The following is a 22,290-nucleotide window of genomic DNA, read 5'->3' as shown; positions in this document are numbered from 1 at the left end:
ATCTTATTAATCATATTTGATCAATAATAAATTTATATTACTTCAATGTTTAAGATAATTTAAAAAAAAAATTGTTATCACTTTCAATGACAATAACATATAAAAATTCTAGTCATTTTGGTCTATATTATTTTTTTCTTAACATTTTAATCACAATGTTTAATGTTTCATTTTAAGGTAACAAATCCTTTACGTTGGACTAAATAGTCACCTTAACTCTTTTTCTTTCTTTCTAAAACATTTTTGACTCCCAACATTACATTACATTTTAGGACAAAAAAATTCCTATTTTGGAACATTAACCATTTGTTAACTAACAATTTTCATTAATGAATGAACTTTTTTGCCCCAAATAAAACATTTGGGGCTAAATTACTCCAAAAAAAAGTTAAATGATTATTTTCAAACATTAAGAGCATTTTTGCCATTACGTCTAAACCTGCAAGTGAAGATGGCAGCAAAGTAGGAAGTTGAGGGTGAAAAATTATGAGATCTCAAATTTCCCAGAATCAAGCAAACAGTAGTTTAAGATGGAGAAAAACACAATGGTTTAAACCCCCCCCCACCCAGACCAGAGCATTACATAGGGATATAACTGACCTATACCTTCTGTTCTCTGTGTTCCTATTCTCTGTCTATACTACATTCTAACAAGGGTACTAGCCAAGCAGGGGCTTTCTTTTTAAAGTAGCTTCAATGGTAATAATTTATGAAATAGTTCACCGAAAGAAAATTAATTTAGAGACAGATGATTACACGGTACAATGCAATAGTTTCGTCCGAGATAACACGGTCAATCTGAATCTATTGAAGCAGGTAAGATATTGGCTACCTGCTCGTCCAGCTGCTTTTTAAGATACCTCTGAGCAGTTGCATTAACAATCTTGACAAAGAAGTTGATGAGCATAAGCCACACAACAGTGTTCCAGATTGAAGTGAATGAAAAATCCCACTTCCCCTACAGCATCATTTTGCGCAATGAAATTTCCGAATTTGTTAGATTCGAGTCGGCCATAACTCGGGTTTAAAATGGATTGAATTGTTTATACTTGGCTTTAAGAGAGTGGAGTACCTTGATATTTGAAGGTAGAGGGCGTGGGGCCAAGTACTTGTCTTTGGCTGCATGGAGTTTTGCCGTGAGGGTGGGCAAGAAAGTATCGAATCCGGGTATGAAGCCAAGAATCCAGATCAATTCATTCTCGATCCAGTCAAGGAGTTGATTATTACAGACGGAGATAATGAAAACCATCTGCAGAGAAGGAATGAAAGAAGGTACTTAGTACATAAATTCATCTAACGATTCGAGAATTGAGACATTTTTTGGCCAATGCCAGTACCGAGAATCGACAAATGAGCATATAATAAAACCAATTCAGGGAATCAAAAGAAATCAATTTGGTTAAAGAAGAAAAATATCGAAGCAATTCGAGTTCTGCTTGCAGTAAAACACAAAGAGGAAATCAAAAACCTGTATGTAAGTTTTGATAAATGCCTTCCCAATCAATGTTGAGAGAGAATTTCCAGAAAGGAATTCCAATTGTCCACACATGATACCAGCAAGGTCGAATAAAGGATTGGGGACCTGAAACACGATTAAGATGATCAGCTGGTTTACAAAATAACATCAACTGCGGGATAATACTACATATAAACCACGGTCAACTTATATTCTTATGGCTTGGGAAAATTTTACCAGGATGGATGTCGTCTTAAAGTAGGACTTTTACTGAGATAAAAACATTAGTAGTTTTAGGCAAAGTGTGTCCTAGGTGTCACGAAGACGAAAAACAGTAAAACCATAGTCATAGAGAAACAAAATTGCAGTGAAGAGAAAGGTGCTGACCGAGGCAAGAACTAAAATGGTAAGAAGTTCAAGTGTTGGGAGTGCGATAACAGCCAGCCCTCGATCTTTTTCAGGTGAGTAGCTATAACTCCAGATTTCTCACTTGAGGAAGCATCCAATTCTTCCATGGCATCAATTTTCTTCCCGACTCTCTAGCTGCATAAGCAGAAGATCAACGTCAGGTAAAAATTTACAATTATATAACAATCTTTAGTAGACGGTTAACTTTCGGATCAGAGAACGGCCAAGGTTTTGAACTTCGTACAAAATTAATTACCAACCAAAGCAGCATCAAAAGTAGAAAAAAAAGATGGAAGAATGAAATCATTTAAATGGTGAACCATTTTTCTCAGAAAATAAAACCCGAGATCATCATATTATGGAAAATAAATATGCCTTGAGCATTATATCCAGTATCAATGCTTATGAAAATCGGAGTGGGCCTCTTCCAGAAATGTCAAAACCAATACTTCTGGTAAATCTTTTTATTGTAAATAAAATACATCAAGTATAAATCCGGTGCACATACCAGCTCTGAGATAAAGTAAGGAGGAAGCTCTCCGAGTGCAGTCCCGATACCCCATAAGATAGCTTCCATCTGCACCTGCGGCAGTATGCTGCTAAGTGGAACCCTTGAACCATGGGATGTTGAAACAACGGAGGTCCAAACTCTTCACAGGATTTATCCAGCCATGAAGGGCCTCTCTTCAACTGTATTGTATCATATGGAGCACTTTTCAGGTCAACTCGTCACATTGCATTGCTTTTATGGTAAAACGCAATATGAGGACCCAAATATAGGACAAAAGTATGCAGACCAGATCCTGGAATAGGAAATTTGAAGTAAAGAAGTGACAGGTCAGATCAAGGGAAATTTGACATCTGCTTAGTCAACCAGCATTAGCCTATAATCATACACTGATATAACAGCATAGAAAATCGAAAATTAATCCAAATCACGTAATATTCATCAAGCATATTCCTCCAGACTATCATAAACGTTCATAAAATAAATATTCTTACCAAGACCGATTGAAGATGCAACACCAAGTGCTATCCACCATAGTCCAAACTGAACATAATGAGAAACTTCCTCGATGTGCTGATGAAAAAAGCAATGAAGATATCAACAGTTAAGTATCGTTCCTATTGATCAGGGCACAATAAATGATGAACCAAGAAATAGAATTATTTCAACTAAATAATGAGCACAGATTATCATCAGCACCATAGAAAAAATGGTTACGATATATGCATAGATCGAAAAAAATGGTTACAATATATGCATAGCTCATCAAGAGACAAAAGAAAGAACCAGCACAATCACCTCAACTCCCCCCCCACAAAATGAAAAAAAAATAGTAATGAGCAATTTGCCTCACAGTCACTAATTCCAAAAAAAGTAAGACCCTTATAAGCTACAAACAAAATTGCACATATATGCTTTGCATCAACAGAAAAATATGATAAAGACGGATGAAAAGACTAGTTTAACCTAAAAATTTACCTACCTTTTCATGAGGACCCTCAATGGTCACAAGAAAAATTCCAAGAACTGCTATTAGAGTGCTTGAAAGCATAAGCCCACCACCCTTTGCCAAAAGATACAGTGCTGATCGCTTAAAATATTGATAGATAGCCAGAATGAAAAACCTTAATGTTTTGAAGGGTTGTGTTGTCAATGTCAAATTTTCTAATTCTTGTTGATGACTCTCATGAATATCTGCAGCAATTAACAAGCCGATCAGTGATGGGTTTACAAGAACTCCACAACTAAATCCTCTTTACAAGGAACACAAAAATAAAGCTAATATCATTCAGCATCATTGCATAAAAAAACTTTCATGTCAACCTATAAATATAATTCAACTATAGATGGAAAATGGCATTATACAACAAAAGCAAACATTCTTGCACTGCGAACATGAAATTTGCATTCTGAGAACATATGCTCACGAAAGCAAATGAGCTGATTAGAAGAAACCATTCCACTTGCCAATGTTGAGAAATAACACTATAAAATCTCCTTGCCCCCCACCCCCATATATTAAATTGAATTTTTCAACAATTATGACAAACAAATTGATCTATTTATGTCATGTTGACAATGTGCTAGCCCAACTAAAAAGACGAGAGAATAGAGCAATGAATGCTTTCCACAAGAGGAATAAAAAATGCGCATAAATAGATGTATGTTTCTCCCAACCTTGATTACCACACATAGATATAGAATCAACTATAAAGGAAATGTACAGAATTGTAGACTTTAAATCATCATACTCCGAGCTTAGCAAAACCGACGCACTTAGTTTTCCTTTATTTTCTTTGCCCCTACATCTTTCTCTTTTTTCTTGGAAAACCCCAAGTCCATATAAAAACTCCCCAAAGCACACGAATAACACCAGCAGAACCACCCCTCAAAATCAAAACTTTTCAATCACTTCACAAAGGAAGCTGCTATAAGATAAACCAAAACTCAGCGCTAAACATAGTTCGAGGAAAGTGTGAATCTACCTCAGATTGACACACGCTAATAATCATGACCAGCTAAAATTCATAATTAACCTAATGGGCAAAGCATCTAGAGATGGGGCAAATCAACTCGATAAGTTCCTAAAATAAATTTAATGTGGAAAAACAACCAATGAAATAAGGAAACGAAGAGTATTTCTAGCAAAAAGTTACTAAAAACAAAAACAAAACCACTAGCCTTCGATCGACGATGCCATTTGTTGAGAAGAAGCAGCGCTTTTGCTTGAATCCATCACCAAACTGACATACTACAATGGGTTTTCTTTCTTGTTCAATTCCTCAAATAAAATGGAATTTTTCGTCGACATCCACCGTATTTTCGAGATAAAAAAGGTGTGGTCCTGGGAAGAATCAGAGGGCTATAATCGAATCACTTGTAAAGGAATCAACATTTATTGTTTTAAAATCACAACAATACCAACAGAGGTTGTGTTTTAGAATAAAACAGCAGTAGATCTAGAGAAAAAGAAATCAAGAGTTCGGAAAGAGTGATTTTTGTGTGAAGATCTCTCTTATTTGAGCCTTCTTCGCTCCCAAATTATAGTTTGATCTTCCTTTTCTTTTCTTTTTCTTTTAATTTAAAAGGGTATTTTTATTTTGTGATGTTTTTTTTTTTAATTTAATGTCACTGAATAATGGATAATTATAATAAATTATAAATAAATCATTTAATTAAAATATTATTGCAAATATGTGTAACTTTTAGAAAATTAGGTAACAATCGAATGATATATTTATAAAATATTGTAATCGAATAATGTTTATAATTTATTATATTCTCAACCATTTGACATTGTCACATTAAATACTCGTATCCCTGAATTTTCTAATGCTCGAACTCGGAATCTAAAGATATAACAATTTCTTTTACCAACAAAATCATTAGGATCGTGATTAAGTGATATTTTTAATAGATAATCAAGTGATCTTAATATAAGTTACCCCTAAATAATTTATTGTGAATTAATTTTCTTAATAGAGTCAACTATAGTTTTCTCTACTCAAATGTGCCTTATTCTTGTTTTAAATATTTTAATTTGATCACTTAATTTGATATGTTTTATTTTGTCATTATGTTGTTAAATAGTTAACGATATTATATATGGTAATTTACTTTAAAATAACATCATTTTGGATCCTTAAAAAATAATTTAAACCAAACAATGTCGTTTTAGATTTCTATAAAACTTTGTTCTCTTCATTTTCTTTTCTTTTGCTTTTATTTTCTTTCTCTTTGTTCAAACCAACTCAAATTTCAACCATCGTTGTTTGTGATCGATTGTCGTTCTAATCAGTGACGATAGTCAATGAATCCTAAAATTTTTCAATAAATTCATTTCGCATTCCTGAACGTGAATCAAGTGTTCGTTTAACTGGAAACACCGTAAACAGTGATGGATGTAGAATTTTATATTAGGGAGGAATATCTAAAATTTTAGTGTGGACAAATTTATAAAATTCAAGGGACAAAAATAGATTTTCAATAGAAAATACATAGAAAAAAATCTAAAATATATGGTAATTTTAAATTTTTAACAGGGCAACTGCCCCCACCCCTTTTGGTCCATCTCTAACCGTATATTTCATGAATCTAACATTAAATGCTTTGATTTCTTTCTTTTTTTTAATCTTTATTGTCTGTTGTTAAATGTAATCTAAATTAAGATTTGTTGTTATTTACCCTAAAAGAAGGGCCTCTACACCGTTAGGATATTCAAATAGAAGCTATGATCACCCGAGATACTCCAAAGTCGAAGGCGCACTGTTTTTCTAATATTTTTCTTCTTCTTCCTTTTGCATATATGTTCCTGCAAAAGAACATGTCTAAAAAAATACAATCAAATAATTTTGTTTATTTTTTGTGATCGAAATATTCTCCATCATGTGTATAAATTTGTGTAGATGCCTAATGTACTCTGGAAATGTTTGCAGGTTTTAATGGCCACCACCTTCTCATAAAGGATCATATTCAAACGTAGGGGGGCCAGAATAATATGATCTGAAATTTTTAATTTCTAAAAATCGTGGGTGATGCCTGTTAGTGAAATTGTCAATCGCGACGAGCGGTAGTCGAAATTTAGGTTAGTGCCTACGTAACTAAAAAATTAATAAAAAACGAGTTAACACAAAGTTAGAGAGATATTGATGGGATGATTAAAAGGATAAATCTCTAAATTTGAATGATCAAATTAACTTTTTTTTTAATTTAATGACCAAAACAAGAGTGATAAGAAAATTGAATGATGAAATTTATAGTTTACACCTTTTAATATAAAGTACTATGATAATGTATCTTGACATTTTCATATAGTTTGGTAAATAACACATACTTCTATGTGCAAATAAAAATTGTTCGACACTTCAAAAATATTTTTTATGAAAAAAATAGTATTAGATTAAGTAGAGGATTAAAATTATTAGATTTTAGCATATGGATTGCTAATGAGACCTTGATTTTGATGGAAATATAATTTGTTGGATTATAACAAATTATTAGACAATGGAGTTGTCAGCATAAATTATGTATTTTTTTAACAAATATAAAATAGGGATAAATATTGGTTCCATTGGGTTGGGTTTTTGATCGATTTAAGTATTATATTTTTTTCGCTCATTTCTCAATATATGTTTAGGGAAGCTTAATCCACCTAATTTTGATCTGATTTTTTTTTTTTCATTTTTTGTAAAAACTCACAACCGACTGACCTGATATATATATATATATAACAAATAAGACATGATTGAAAATAAATATACAATATGAATATTATTGTAATTATCTTATATATATAAATGATAATTATAATCTATCAAGTCGGGTCGAAGAAATTTTCACTATAAAATCAAATCAAATTCGAGTCAACTTTATCTTTAAAAAACATAATCTAACCCAAACTCTTTTTTATTTTTTTGAAAGACCATAGGTAGAGTAATAACTCGTCGGTCCAAATTTCATGGCATTCTTAATATGAATGTAAAAAGAATAAAATGATGGAACAAGGAATGTCGAATCAGTCACATCTTTTAGAAATTTTAAATTTATATATAATTTATCTATTTTTTTATTTATTATTGATCTGCTTTTACATCACATATTTTTTTTTATAATTTTATAACTTTAATATATTTTTTAAAATTTAGACTCTTACATAAAATTACGAGTATCTTTCCTTGACAATATCCTTAATATCAAAATAAATATTTTTATTTTTATATTAAAATCTGATTATAATAGAATAAATGCCCCATGATTAGGGGTAAATTCAAGTTGGAAACTTGGAAATTGGAATAAAGTCTTGGGTTTGGTATCATTTCTTAAGTCAATAATTAAAGATGATTAATATTTGAGGTATTATTTTATTTATTGTATAAGTTATTATTTTATATTTTATTTTAGTTTAGATTTAAAACAATTTAGGTAAAATGATAACTTTTGCTCTTATAGTATACATAATTTACCACTATATCTTATCGTATTTTCATATCAATTTAATTCTCGAAGTTATTCAATTGTATCATTATACATCCTAACCGTAACTTAAAATCCAAAATCGAATGTTTTAAGATTTAGGGTTTATGACTTATAGTTTATAGTTCAGGGTTTAGGCTTATCAATTTAGAGTTTAAGTTAGGGGTAAGGTATATAATGACACAATTAAATAAATTTGAGAGCTTAATTGAAGCGAAAATACAATATGACAAAAATGATAAATTGGGTCTACTCCAAGGACAAATGTGACCCTTAAGTCTATATTTTAATTACAAATTTTATTTATTCGTACATTATAATGATTAATTTTAATCTTTATTATATAAATGCATTTATTATAATTACAATCTCATATATAAATCGTATTGATTAATTTTTTTATACAAATATATATGGATTATAACTATAATTTACATAACATTTAAATATATAATAAAATATAAATTATGAGGTAAGATCCAATTACACATTATAAAATTAAATTTTTTTATACTAATTTAGAATTATTGAGTAAGTGAAAACAACAGCTGAGATTAATAATATGAAATAAGAAGATATTCATTGAAAAAAATAAGGAGATAATCTCAGTTGTTTATTTTCACTCATCTAATGATCCTAAATCAATGTAAAACTATTTTTTTTACATTATGTAAGTAAATCTTAAACCATACATTATATAGAACTATTTAATTATATGAAATTAATTTAATTTTACACTAATATGGAAATAAAACAAAATAATTACAAACTGGGACTAGTTATAAAAATAACCAAATTATAAATTATTTCAATGAGATTGTGGAATACGTCACATGTATGTCACATGGTCATAAAAGGCAAATGTTTATGGGCATCCACACCTTATTGTTTGCTTAGTTATTCAATTATATAGGAAGTGATGTTTGATTGACAATGAAACAATAATATATGTTATGTTATTTTTATACTACCTTAATGTGACCCATGGAATGGTGAGGTGGTGAAAATAAGCCAAACAAAAGCAATTATTTTGATGATGATGATTGATGTTGCATGTGCAAACTATGATGGATGATAATAAAATATTTTTTTTATTTTCTTTTTTTTTAGTTTTGTTTGATATAGTTTTTAGTATATTATCTAGTGATTGATTAATTCAAATAAAATATTATAGAAGTTTATTATAAGGATAATCATCTCAATTCATTTTTTTTTTCATCCACAACATCACAATTTGAACTTATTACTTTATTTAAGGGATCTAACGTTTTATCTCAGAAGTAATAATTCATTAGTACTTTTTTAAGTTAATAATAAATTTCTAGAGCGGATAGTTAAAAGCTCTCTGTTGGTACCTCACATTTATCTTAGGTTGTGGTTTCAATATCCATTAAGAGAAAAATTCTCAATCCTTTCCCCTAGATAAAAATTATTAAAAAAATAATAATATTGTTTTAATGTTAATATTTATTAAACATGAAACGAAAAGAATTGCATTTTTAAGATTATTATTAAGTATATTTCCTTTCTTTGCAATGTTGAAATAAAAAAAATGTTGACATTCTATTAAACAATCTTTTCGAAATTATGATATATTATAACTTTTTCTCCCTATCAATTTAGTTTTTCTAATTATAAATTATAATAATTAAAATTAAAATTAACCATTACAAATATTTGCAGTGAATTTCTTTAAAAAATATTAGTTACTTTTATTAAGAAAGAAAAAAATCAAAATTATAATGAACGTTTATATATAGAATCGTAAATAAACATATAATTAGAAAATATTTTATTTTTTTATAGTATGAGGTGATTACGAGATATTAAATATTCATATTGTTTTAACTATTGACAACACACATCCTACAAACATAATTACTTAAACCCAAAATTTTTAAGAATAATAATAATTTCTCTAATCATTGGGGATCTTAAACAATTTTTTTTTTTAAATAAACCAACTGATTTTGATCAGCAGATGAATAATTTGACATACAAAGTAGTGGGGAGATATGAAGTTTCCAAGAAAGCAGTAGATGTGGTTGCGAATTGGGGCAAGTGAGGTGTTGGGATATCCAAGTTTTTGTTGCATAGCAATTATGATTTTGACAGTAAAGTAATTGTTATTATTTTTTGAGGTCTTGGATTCGAGCACTATGAATGTGAGGGGTGTGAATGTTTACTGTCAATTGGTTGAGAGTTATCTTTGAACATATATTGTATTGTACTTATCCTAGATTAGTTAAAAAAATTGTTTAGGGTTCTTATAATTTACAAGACAATATATGTTCATAATTTTCTTAACCAGTTGACAATTTGTTTGTCACAATATTAGAGATGAATGCTTCCATGTCTTTTTTTGTTGCCCTCCCAGTTTCAAGGCTTCGCCTTGACTAATCTGGACAGATCTGCGTCGCACACCTGACTTTGGTAGGTGAGTCTTCCAACGGGGATTTTCTGCATACAAAAGAACAACTCACTTCTCTTCCATGTTTTTGTAGATACCAATAGCTACTCCATTTTGGTTGGTTGAAAATGGGTGGGTCATGTATTGTAAGAGTTTCCTTCCAAGTTTTTTCTAATAGTGTAGGATGATTATAATTTATAAGATGATATGTATTCATAATTTTCTTGATTTATTAATAACTTACACATGCTCTGCAAACACAACTACTCCATTTTATTATCTTTAAAAAGGACAATCTTTCCTTTAACTATAAAGACTACTTGATGAGTTCTCACTATTCCGATTCTCACAATATTAGAGAGGAATGCTTCCATGTCTTTAAACCCCAACCACCTTTGTTTTTAGACTTTGGAATTTCCACCCAATTGATCTTCCAAACTCCATCTATCTCCTTAGAAAAAGGATTGGGCCAATCAAATGAAGTAGACACCCTGAATCTCTCCATTCCTTCGCGTTTTCTTTTCTTTGAGCCCCTCATTGTAATCATTTGTTTACTCCTACGAGTTAATTGTTCTCTTCCTTTATTCCAAAAGAACAATATCGATTAAATTCCATCTTCCCCTTGTAAAAAAACTAATGTAATTTTTTTATAACCACTGATATTTAATCTATTGATCAACTAATTCTGACTGGATATTGTAGAGACGAGAATAACCCTTTCAACCCAATTTATTCCATTTACATACGCCAAAATTTGAACTTCTTTGTTTGCCAATTGAATGTAATAGAATCAATATAATTTCATTAATGGTAAAACTTGTATATAAGAATCTAAAAAAAATACATCAAGTCGAGATGGAACAATGATTATGGTTATATATTATGGTCGTGGTATGTGTACTATTTTATCAATTTTGAAGTTTTTTTTTCATCATCCTAAATCTAATTTTAATCTTATTTAGAGGAGAGGAGACTTTATGAGAATGAAAGGAAATGCTCTACTTCGATTTTGAGAGGTTTAAATCTTAAATATGGCATAAAGAGACATATTCCTTTTATTAAGATCTAATATGGATTCATTGGTGCACCTCTTCCACCAATAAATCCATAATGAATTTAAAATTATCAATTTAATTATTAAGATCATGATAAATTCATTATAAATCACAACTCCTTAAAAATTTTAGGGTCCATATAAAAGGAGCAACACTATAAAAAAAGGAAATAAATTATTGGATCTTACTCATTTACGAGAAATTATTTCAAATCGCTTAATTTGTCATATCACTCATGATCTTAATTTAAAAGATGATTTATTTTATCCATATTTAAAATAAATTTTTTAAGTAACTATTTTTAAAAAATTATATAAAAATACATAAATATTATTGAATAAATTATTAAATAGTGGGTTTTCACTTGGTCTAGTGAGATGAGGCACTAGATTCTTCAATCAATGTCAGGGGTTCGGACCTTGACATTTGCAAATTGAGCAAACTGGGTTGGGAGGGTCCCCTTGGCTCTTCAATATCCGATCCGAATTAGTCGGTTAATAAATTGAATACCGGTGATTTATTAAAAGAAATCGTGACTGACTGTAATAAGAAAGATTAAAGAAATTATTTTTTTGTCAAAAATAATTTTTTTGTTGAAGAAATATAAATTACGAATATGATCCAATAGAATCAACCACCATTAAATGCAATAAAATCAAGCAATAACTTTTAAGGAAATTAAAATCTCAAATATTCAGTAGTAATATAACTTACTGATCTTAATCAATAAATTCTTTGATGGTGAAACTTCTATATAAACAACAATAAGAATTTGTTTATTTATACAATAGACATAAAAAACCAGAAAACCCCCAATTATTACAGAATCGAGTAAGATGGAGCATAGGGTTTGGTTATTTATCATGTTTATGGTTGTACTACTTTTAGCCCATTTCCCTTCTTCGGTCGATGCAGCCCTCAGGGTCATGATGTTGGCGAAATATGCTCCTAATCCTCCACCGGCAACCCGATATCATATCGGTTCACCACCCACGGCTGTTGCATCTTCGTCACTTACAAGAGATTCGTCGGGTTATGTTCCTAACCCTCCACCGGAAACCCGCTATCATATTGGTTCACCTCCCACAGCTGTTACATCTTCGTCGCTTACAGTTTTGTCGAAGTATGCTCCTAACCCTCCACCTGCAACCCGCTATCATATTGGTTCACCCCCCACAGTTGTTACATCTTCGTCGCTTACAAGTGATTTGTCGAAGTATGCTCCTAACCCTCCACCGGCAACCCGATATCATATCGTTCACCCCCGACGGCTGTTAAATCTTCGTCGCTTACAAGTAATTTGTTGAAGTATGTTCCTAGTCCTCCGGCACCTCGTTCAAATATCGGTTTGCCACCAGTGAACGTTGTCACGTCTTCATTGTTTCCGAAGAGTTTGAACTTCGGAATGTTGCCTAAAGGAGTGCCGATTCCTCCGTCGGGACCTAGTAGACGTACATCAGATCCATCTCCTCCACCACCACCATTTCTTTAATGTACTTTAAGCACACAGTTAATCATATAGTGCTCCTCTTCAAGAAATAAATAAAGTAAAAGTAGGACATGGTAGTCTATTCAATGTACAAACTTGAGCTTGAAATGAATAATTTTTGGTTCCAGTAGGTATGGTTGTACATCATGATTATGGTTGTACTAGGTTTAGGCCATTTCTCTATCATGATGTTGTTGAAATATGTTTCAATCCTCCTCCCATAACCCGTTATCGTATTAGTTTACCACCAACGACTGTCGTGTCTTCAGCAGTTCCCTAGTCGTTTGAACTCCAGTTTGTTGACTAAGGGTGTGCCCATCCCTCCATCAGGACACAATACGAGTACTTTGTTTTTTTTCTTCTTCGTTCTTTTATAATTATGAAGTGAATACAATATAATACCTATTCAAAGAATCAACCTTTTAACAATTATATATATATATATATATATATATATATATATATATATTGAATTCTCAACATTGTACATCTCAATTCTACTATGAATATTATACAAAAATAAATATCTTTATCGACTTTTAAATTAAGTTTGCTCACATATATTCCTTGTTGGGATTTCCTTTATCTTTCTCAATGTCATGTTACACGTTTCTTGGTGCTACGACAAACTACATGGGTCCATATAGAAATAGCAAACACCCATGTTACGTTTAGTTTGAGCAATTAGATTTACTTTGACTTGATTTTATATATCATTTATTGATTAAATAATTGTTTGAATTAAATTATATTATTTGGTGATTTCATACATTCTTTATCGTTGTTGTTATATAATATTGTATATCACATTACTCTAATAATATAATATAACCCACTTTTATTTTAAGAGTAAAGTACACAAACGGTCCCTTGACTATAATGCATTACTTTATTGAGTCCTATGACTATTAAAAAGTTATAAAATAGTCCCTTAAGTATAAGATATTGTTTTGTTGAGTCCTTCAACTATTAAAAGTTACAAAATGGTCACCTAACTATTCATATGTTCCAAAATTATCATTTTCTATTAAAAAATTGGCGTTCGTCTGAGCTTAACGTTAACCTACTGTCTGAGATATGATAAAATTATATTTAATGTTGTATATTGGCACCGCCGTTTCTTTTAAGCACTAGTCGCCAACATAATGTTTCAAGCACTAGCTTGACGACATAATGTAAACAGAGATTCGATCCACAAAATACAACTAAAACGTTTCTGAGATCAGATTTTATCATATCACAATCAACATGTTAAGTCCATCTCATATGACTGTCAATTTTTAACGAAAAATGACGAGTTTGGAGCATATGAATAGTTGGGTTATATTTTTGTAACTTTTAATTAATAATCGAATGACTCAATACAACATGTCCTATAGTTGGGAGACTATTTTATAACTTTTATTAGTAAGTGAACTCAACAAAATAATACTTTATAATCAAGGGAACATTTGTGTACTTTACGCTTATTTTGATTATGCATGTTTGATTGATGATTATTGATCAATAACATTATTTGTTCTCAACTTAATTAAAGTTGATTATATCTATATTTTTTGCATAAGATAATAACATTAAGATATATATTTTGAATTGGAAGGTGGTTTCAAGCCAATGATTTAAGAACAAACATTTTATAATATGGAGTTTCCAATATCCTTTGAAATAAGCAATTGAACATCGGACGATACAGAGTCGAGTAATTAAACTTTATAGTGATTGAAAATAGACATTTTCGCTAGTTTATCAGTTATCATGTTGCATTCTTGTGGGATCCAATGAATTTCCGTAAACCAGACTGATTTCAAATAACATAGATAATTTTTATCAATGAGAAAGGGTTGAAGTCTTCGGGGTAAGGATTGACTTCATGAGTTCCGCATAGTCCAATTACACTTGGAATCGTTCAAAATCGTGGGTCCATGCCACTTGAAGATCAATGTTGAGGCTCCACAGCCTAGCTTGAAGAGGAGTGTCGATGCTGAAAGCTTTCTAAAATTCAACGACTCAACCACCATAGTGAAAGTGGAACACACCTCCAATAGAGTCCAAACGAGTGCTAGATGACACCGAGGCATCAATCTCAAGAAGATCTAGTCTTGTAGAGGTGGAGTCCACTCAAAAGACTCCAGTCGATGATGATGAGGAGCAGCAACCTTGGAGGGGAGACTTGTGAAGTGGAGAGCCCATAAAAAACTAAAACGGATAATGTCGAATAGAGGTGAGCAACAATCAATGAAGATGAACTCATTGAGTCGCTTCTAAATTTAGTATAAAAATATATTAATATTGTATACTATTGATAACTCTCCAAAAGAGTTATCATATAAATCATTTATACTTAAATTTATTTTGAATTTAAGCATGTTCAGAAGCATTTTAAGATCATTTTATTTACATTTGCATGCATTATGCATCATGAGCAATATGGTTTCTCTTGAGATTATTTTGATTTTGATTGTTGAAAAAGGTACAAAAATGTTGTAGCATTGGAGTAGAAGCTGCAGCAAGCGATGAGTCATTAGTAGGGGTGTTCAAATAACCGAACTATTTCGGTTAACCGACCGAACCGAATTAGTTCGGTTAATTCGGTTCGGTTATCGAATTAGTTCGGTCGGTTAACGGTTAAGAAAATTTTTAGAATTCGGTTAACGGTTAATTCAGTTCGAAATCAGTTAATTAACCGAAATTAAATTTTAAATATTAAATATTTATATAGCATGTGGGCTCAGCCCAACCCATTTAAAACTCAATTAATAATTTAAGATCCAATAACTTTTAAACCTAAATCAATATTAATTAATTAAAAAATTTATATAAATTTTTTATTTTATAATTATATATTATTTAAATTAATTGTAAACTATTTTTTTAATTAAAAAATATTAAATATATTATATATAACATATGGGTTCAGCCCAAACCATTTAAAACCCAATTAATAATTTAAGATCCAAAAACTTTTAAACATAAATCAATATTAATTAATTAAAAATTTTATCTGAAATTTTTATTTTATAATTATATATTATTTAAATTAATTATAAACTTTTTTTTTTGAATTAAAAACATTTAATTTTTATATAAATTAGAAAATTTTAAAAAAAATTCGGTTAATTCGAAAATTAGCCGAATTAACTGAAATTTATTCAGTTCGGTTAATATTTTCGAAAAAAAGTTCGGTTCGATTAATGGTTAAAGAAAAAAAAAAGTTCGGTTAATTCGGTTATGGTTAATTCGATTCGGTTCGGTTCAGTTTTAACCGAATGAACAACCCTAGTCATTAGGTGCTAGACAGAATGTTCTGGAATGGGACAGTTGCCTGGGACAGCTGTTACTTCTCCAACTAGCACCTGACGTGTGGAACAATTTCATTAGAGATAGGATGGCTCATTTCACCTATAAATAGGAGGGTCATTTGCTCACTTCATCATCATATTTTCTACACCCCACTCTCAAACAGTCATTGTCGAAACGGTTTTTGAAAAACTCACGTTTCGACTAATTAATTCATTGGTTAATAGTAAAATGTGGTTCGAGAAGTCGCCACTAATATTTGATTAGGGTGTGATTAGGCACCCAAAAAGTATTTTGTTATTTTAATAAAAATATTAATTTTAATTAAAACACCAAATTTGCGGTTTGCGTTACCAAAATTCGAGTTTGGGAGTCGGTTATGTGTGGCGAATGATTAGACCCCCACAACGCCCTAAATCAGTACATAGTCGATTAATTAATTGTATTTGCAATGAAATTTAAGAATTCGAGTCTAATTTAATTCAAGATCCCATACATATAATATTCTTTAAATTTTAGGACGAAGCACAATAATATTTAATTATTTCCTATCGAGAAGAATCGACATCTCATGCCTTAAAGCAATCGATTCTTATTCCAATCGAAATAAAGAAATATTAAAATTCCATTCCAAAGTTCATTATTAATTCAAAATAACAACACCAAAATAATTTTAAGAGAGAAAAGAATAATATCTAATTATTTCCAATCGAGAATGCCTTAAGCAATAATTTATTACTCTAACCGAAATGAAAAGATATCACTCTTTCATATTAAAATTCAAAATTGATTTGAGTGCAAACGATAATATTTAATGATTTCCAATCAAGAATAAATGACCTCTCATGCCTTAAAGCAGTCATTTATTATTGTAATCGAAATGAATATATATCACTATTACGTCTTAAAAATCAATAATGATTCGAGAGAAAACAATAATATCTAATTATTTCCAATCGAGAATAAATGATCTCTCATGCCTTAAAGCAATCATTTATTACTCCAACCGAATTGAAGAGATATTACTATTTTCAATATCGATTCGAGTGTTACTATTTTGAAAACCCATTGAAAAACACATGAAAAAATAAAACGAATTAGAAGCATACATAAAGTATTTATTTTACCGACCTTCAATGAGAAAAACAATGTTCAATTAAATACACCGAGACGAGACCTTAGATTCGATTTAGCAATCTTTTTTGGCGAATTTAAATAAAAAATCATGATCTTTTTCTCGATCCCAAATTTTAGTTGTAATCGAATTTTAGGTTTCCACTTGACGGATACGATTCTGGGTTCGATTCCCAATGGAGTCGTCAAGCTGTCGAAACGATTTTTGAAAAAGGGTATAGTTTCGACTAATTTGTTGACCAGATAATAGTAAAACGTGGTTCGAGGAGTTGCCACCAATATTTGATTAGGATGTGATTGGGCACCCAAAAAGTATTTTGTCATTTTAATAAAAATATTAATTTTAATTAAAACAACAAATTTGCGATATGTGTTACCAAAATTCGAGTTCGAGAGTCGTTACGTGTGGTGAAGGATTAACACTCCCACAGTGCCCTAAATCGGTACCTAGTCGATTAAGTAGTTGTCTTTGCAATGAAATTTAAGAATTCGAGTCTAATTTAATTCAAGATCCCTTACAAGTAATATTCTTTAAATTTTAGGATGAAACACAACAATATGTAATTATTTCCTATAAAAAAGAATCGACCTCTCATACCTTAAAGCAATCGATTCTTACTCTAATCAAAATAAAGAAATATTAAAATTCCATTATAAAGTTCACTATTAATTCAAAATAACAACACAAAAATAATTTTAAGAGAGAAAATAATAATATTTAATTATTTCCAATCGAGCATAAAATAATCTCTCAAGCCTTAGAGCAGTCATTTATTACTCCAACCGAAATGAAAAGATATAACTATTTCATCTTAAAATTCAATATTGATTTGAGTGAAAACGATAATATCTAATGATTTCCAATTGAGAATATATGACCTCTCATGCCTTAAAGCATTCATTTATTACTCAAATCGAAATGAAGATATATCACTATTCTGTCTTAAAAATCAATATTGATTCGAGAGAAAACGGTAATATCTAATTATTTCCAATCGAGAATAAATGATCTCTCATGTCTTAAAGTAGTCGTTTATTACTCCAACTGAAATGAAGAGATATTACTATTTTCAATATCGATTCGTGTGTTACTATTTTGAAAACCCATTGAAAAACACATGCAAAAATAAAACGAATTAGAAGCATACATCAAGCAAGTACCATTAATTATTTATTTTACCGACCTTTAATGAGAATAAGGATGTTCAATTATTTAAATACACCGAGATAAGACCTTAGTTCGATCTAACAATCTTTTCTTAGTGAATTTAAATAAAAGAACATGATATTTTTCTCGGTCCCAAATTTTAGGTGTAATCGAATTTTAGGTTTCCACTTGACAGGATACAATTTCATTTTAAAAACATCGGAAGTAATCTCCTTATACGTTAAGACAATCACTTCACGATAATCGAAAAATAAAAATGATATTACTCTTAATCCAATTATTTTAATCGAGTCGAGGATGCTTATGAGGTTTCATATATTTTTCATGCAATTTAATTAAAATAGGACCCAATTTACATATTTACATACATAGCATGCATAAAAAAATAACATAATTAATATATAAAATTTATTTAATAAAATATAATACACTTAATAAGTGAATATTAATAATATAGTATACATGTATAAGTTTAAAAAAATCATAAAAATAACACATAAATTTTTATCTATTAACATATATTTTTAACTTAGGATAGAAATAATTATATATATAAAATACAAAATATATGTATACATGTATATATATATATATAATAGTTAAAAATAAGATAAATAAAATAAATATATTTATACAAAATAATATATTTTGTAAATACATATCTATAAATGTACATATATAAAAAATAAAACAATGGAAAGTATAGGGATTAAAACACATTTGAACCATTTTGAAATGAGGATTAAATCAATACATGACAAAAGAGTAAGGACTAAGCATGCTAATAAACTACCTCATTCATAACAGTATCTAAAATAAGAAAGGATTAAAATGAACAATCCAAAAATAACAGATCCAATGTGCAAACAAGCGTAAACTCGAAACAACTAAGCCCAAGGACCAAAATACAACATGAGTAAAATTAGAAGAGAAAATCATAAACTTCATAAGTCACGAAACAAGGCTAAAATAGAACATGCAGAAAATGAGGAGCTCGAAATAAAAAAATGGAAAATTGCATTAAATGACTAAATTGAAAAGGTTACAAACATTGGGTGGCCTGCTGCATGATTAACCCATGCGTTAAAATAAAAAAACCCTAAACCCCTAAAACAACATCATTTTAGGGGTTTAAATAGCTCATTTTATGTGATTCTTGGTTGAACCCTCTTTATTTCATTTTCATCCGCTTTTTCTCACCCTATTATCATTTCATGTTCTCTCAACCGAGAGATGCAAGTATCTCTCTTCGGCCGCTTGAAATGGCCCCGACGAGGGGCCAACAACCATCTTTCTACTCCCTCTCAGTCCTCGAGCCTAAATGAGCATTCACATACCTATTCGACCCCTTTTTCCCTCCAAAATACCAAAACACGAGAGTGAAAAAGGGCTACCTTCGATAATTCACTCCTCCGATGAGCGACAAGGCTCTCTCTGGTGGAAGATGGTAAGCTTCCTCTCGGTTTCTTCCTTGCTTTCAATTTCTTATGTTTCTCTTTTTTTTTTATTTTTTCTCAAAATCGAACACCTCTCATCGTTTTTTTCTTTCCCTATTCTCTATTCTCTGTACTTTTTCCTTTTTAAAAACCCCTGAATCCCCCCATTTAGATTTTCTCGTCCTCTTTCTCTTTGTGTGCTTGGGGAGAATTTTGCAGAGGTCATCATCATCGGTTCGGTCGAATCACAGTGAGGGTTGATATGTAAGAAACCATTTCATTTTTTGTTATTTGTTATTTGTCTTTGTTTCGCTGTCATTACGTGTTGATTTGGTGAATCTTGCCAGAGAGATGACGTCAGAGGTTACGGGTTTTGCCGGAGCGACAATAAGCGGCGGTGGCTTTTCTCGGTGTGGAGAATGGCGGTTGCGGCTGGAAACCCTAGGTGCTTAGTTAGCATTGGGCCCGAGTTTGGGCATCGATACTGAGCCAATTGGGTTGCTTGTAATTGGGATCGGGTGTTGAGTAACTGGGCACAGTTGGGTTTGTAACCTGAAAAATAAATATAATAATAATATTAAAAATATCGGGACAAAAAACGGGTGTCGACACTCATAACAATTATCTCGTCTCTTGCCATTACTGTTAAACCACTTAGTCGGGGAAGTGTTACAACATCTGAGGAGAAGCCTTTTGTCGAAATAGTTTTTTCTTAAGGAAAAGGGGGTTCGTTTCGAATGATTTTGATGACACGTTAGTGATGAAACGTGGTTCAGAAGTCGTTACCAATATTTGATTAGGATGTGATTGCGCACCAAAAAATGTATTTGTCATTTTAATAAAATATTAATTTTAATTAAAATGACAAACTTGCTGCATGCGTTACCAAAATTTGAGTTGACTGTCAGTTATGTGTGGGAAAGGATTGCACCCCCATAACACCCTAAATTGGTACCTAGTCGATTAATTAATTATCTTTACAATGAAATTTACAAGTTCGAGTCTAATTTAATTTAAGATCCCTGTAAATAATATTCTTTGAAATTTTGGATGAAACATAATAATATTTAATTATTTCCTATCGAGAAGAATCGATCTCTCATACCTTGAAGCAATCGATTCTTACTCAATCAAAATAAAGAAATATTAAAATTTCATTCTAAATTCACTATTAATTTCAAATAATAACACCCAAAATAATTTTAAAAGTGAAAACGATAATATCTAATTATTTCCAATTGAAAATAAATGACCTTTCATGCATTAAAACAATCATTTATTACCCCAATTTAAATAAAGATGTATTACTATTTCGTCTTAAAATTCAATAGCGATTTCGAGTGAAAACGAATATCTAATGATTTCCAATCGAGAATATATGACTTCTCATGCTTAAAGTAGTCATTTATCACTCAGACTGAAATGAAAAAATAATATTATTCTCAATATCGATTTGAATGTTATTATTTTGAAAATCTATCAGGAAAAAAATGCGATGATAAAACAAATTAAAAGCATATCAACAAGTAATTTATTATTTACTTTACCAATATTTAATGAGAATAAGGATGTTCAATTATTTAAATATCTCGAGACGATACCTTAGATTCGATCTAACAGTCTTTTCTCGATGAATTTAATTAAAAGACATGATCTTTTTCCCATCCTCAAATTGTAAAATGAAAATCATTTTAATTTGTGTCACTAAATGGGATAAACTTTCATTTTAAAATTATTGAAAGTATCTTTCTTATACATTAAGACAGTCACTTTACGACAATATTAAAATGATCGAATATACCCTTAATCAATTTATTTCGAATCGAGCCAAGTGATGCTTATGAGGGTATCATGCAAATTAATTAGGACTAAACTGAACTAACATGCAAGCAACATGGAAAAATTAAAAAAAATAGGACTAAACATAAACAATCAAACCATCATGCCAAATTAAAACAAAATAAAGTATATAAGTGAAAATGAGCATTTTCATATTAAGTGCTAAAATTACAAAGAATAAAAATAAATAAAATGGGGCTAAATTAAAATAAATTAAAATTGCATGGCCAAATTAAAATAAAAACATATTCGGGTTCGAAACAACATGCAAAAACTACAGGGCTATTTCATAAATATTTCATTTCTCCTAGCCTAAACTATATATTTGAAATAAAAGGGGAAATTACTAAATCAATCCCTAAATATTTTTAAAAAATTAAACAGTGACTACACATGACTAAACTGTAAAATCATGCTAAACATACAGGGACAAAAAAATTAACCAAAAAATATGTAAAACATAAAAATGGTAAATTAAGAAAACGTCCTTACAGGACCATTATGCAAAAATATACGCTTAGGGGGACCTAAATGCAATTTCCCCTAACTTTTTTTTTTATAAATACAACTTAATCTTTTTTTTTTTTTTCATTTGCACTGAATATTTAAAAAAATTCC

General features: G+C 30.2%; 1 long non-coding RNA gene and 1 pseudogene across 1 annotated transcript; one reads left to right on the top strand and one right to left on the bottom strand.

Annotated features, from left to right (window-relative positions):
• Positions 1-610: 610 nt before the first annotated feature.
• Positions 611-4,888, bottom strand: LOC120191900 (annotated as a pseudogene).
• LOC120191901 lies at positions 1,890-15,082 on the top strand. The gene is made up of 3 exons (XR_005522736.1): positions 1,890-2,025; positions 7,300-7,304; positions 15,070-15,082. It is a non-coding gene; the product is annotated as an uncharacterized LOC120191901 (long non-coding RNA).
• Positions 15,083-22,290: the final 7,208 nt, after the last annotated feature.

This window comes from Hibiscus syriacus, unplaced genomic scaffold (assembly GCF_006381635.1).
Source record: "Hibiscus syriacus cultivar Baekdansim isolate YM2019G1 unplaced genomic scaffold, ASM638163v2 tig00116971_pilon, whole genome shotgun sequence".
Taxonomy (NCBI): Eukaryota; Viridiplantae; Streptophyta; class Magnoliopsida; order Malvales; family Malvaceae; genus Hibiscus; species Hibiscus syriacus.
Note: the sequence above shows the minus strand (reverse complement) of the source record. Positions and strands in the feature narration are given on the sequence as shown.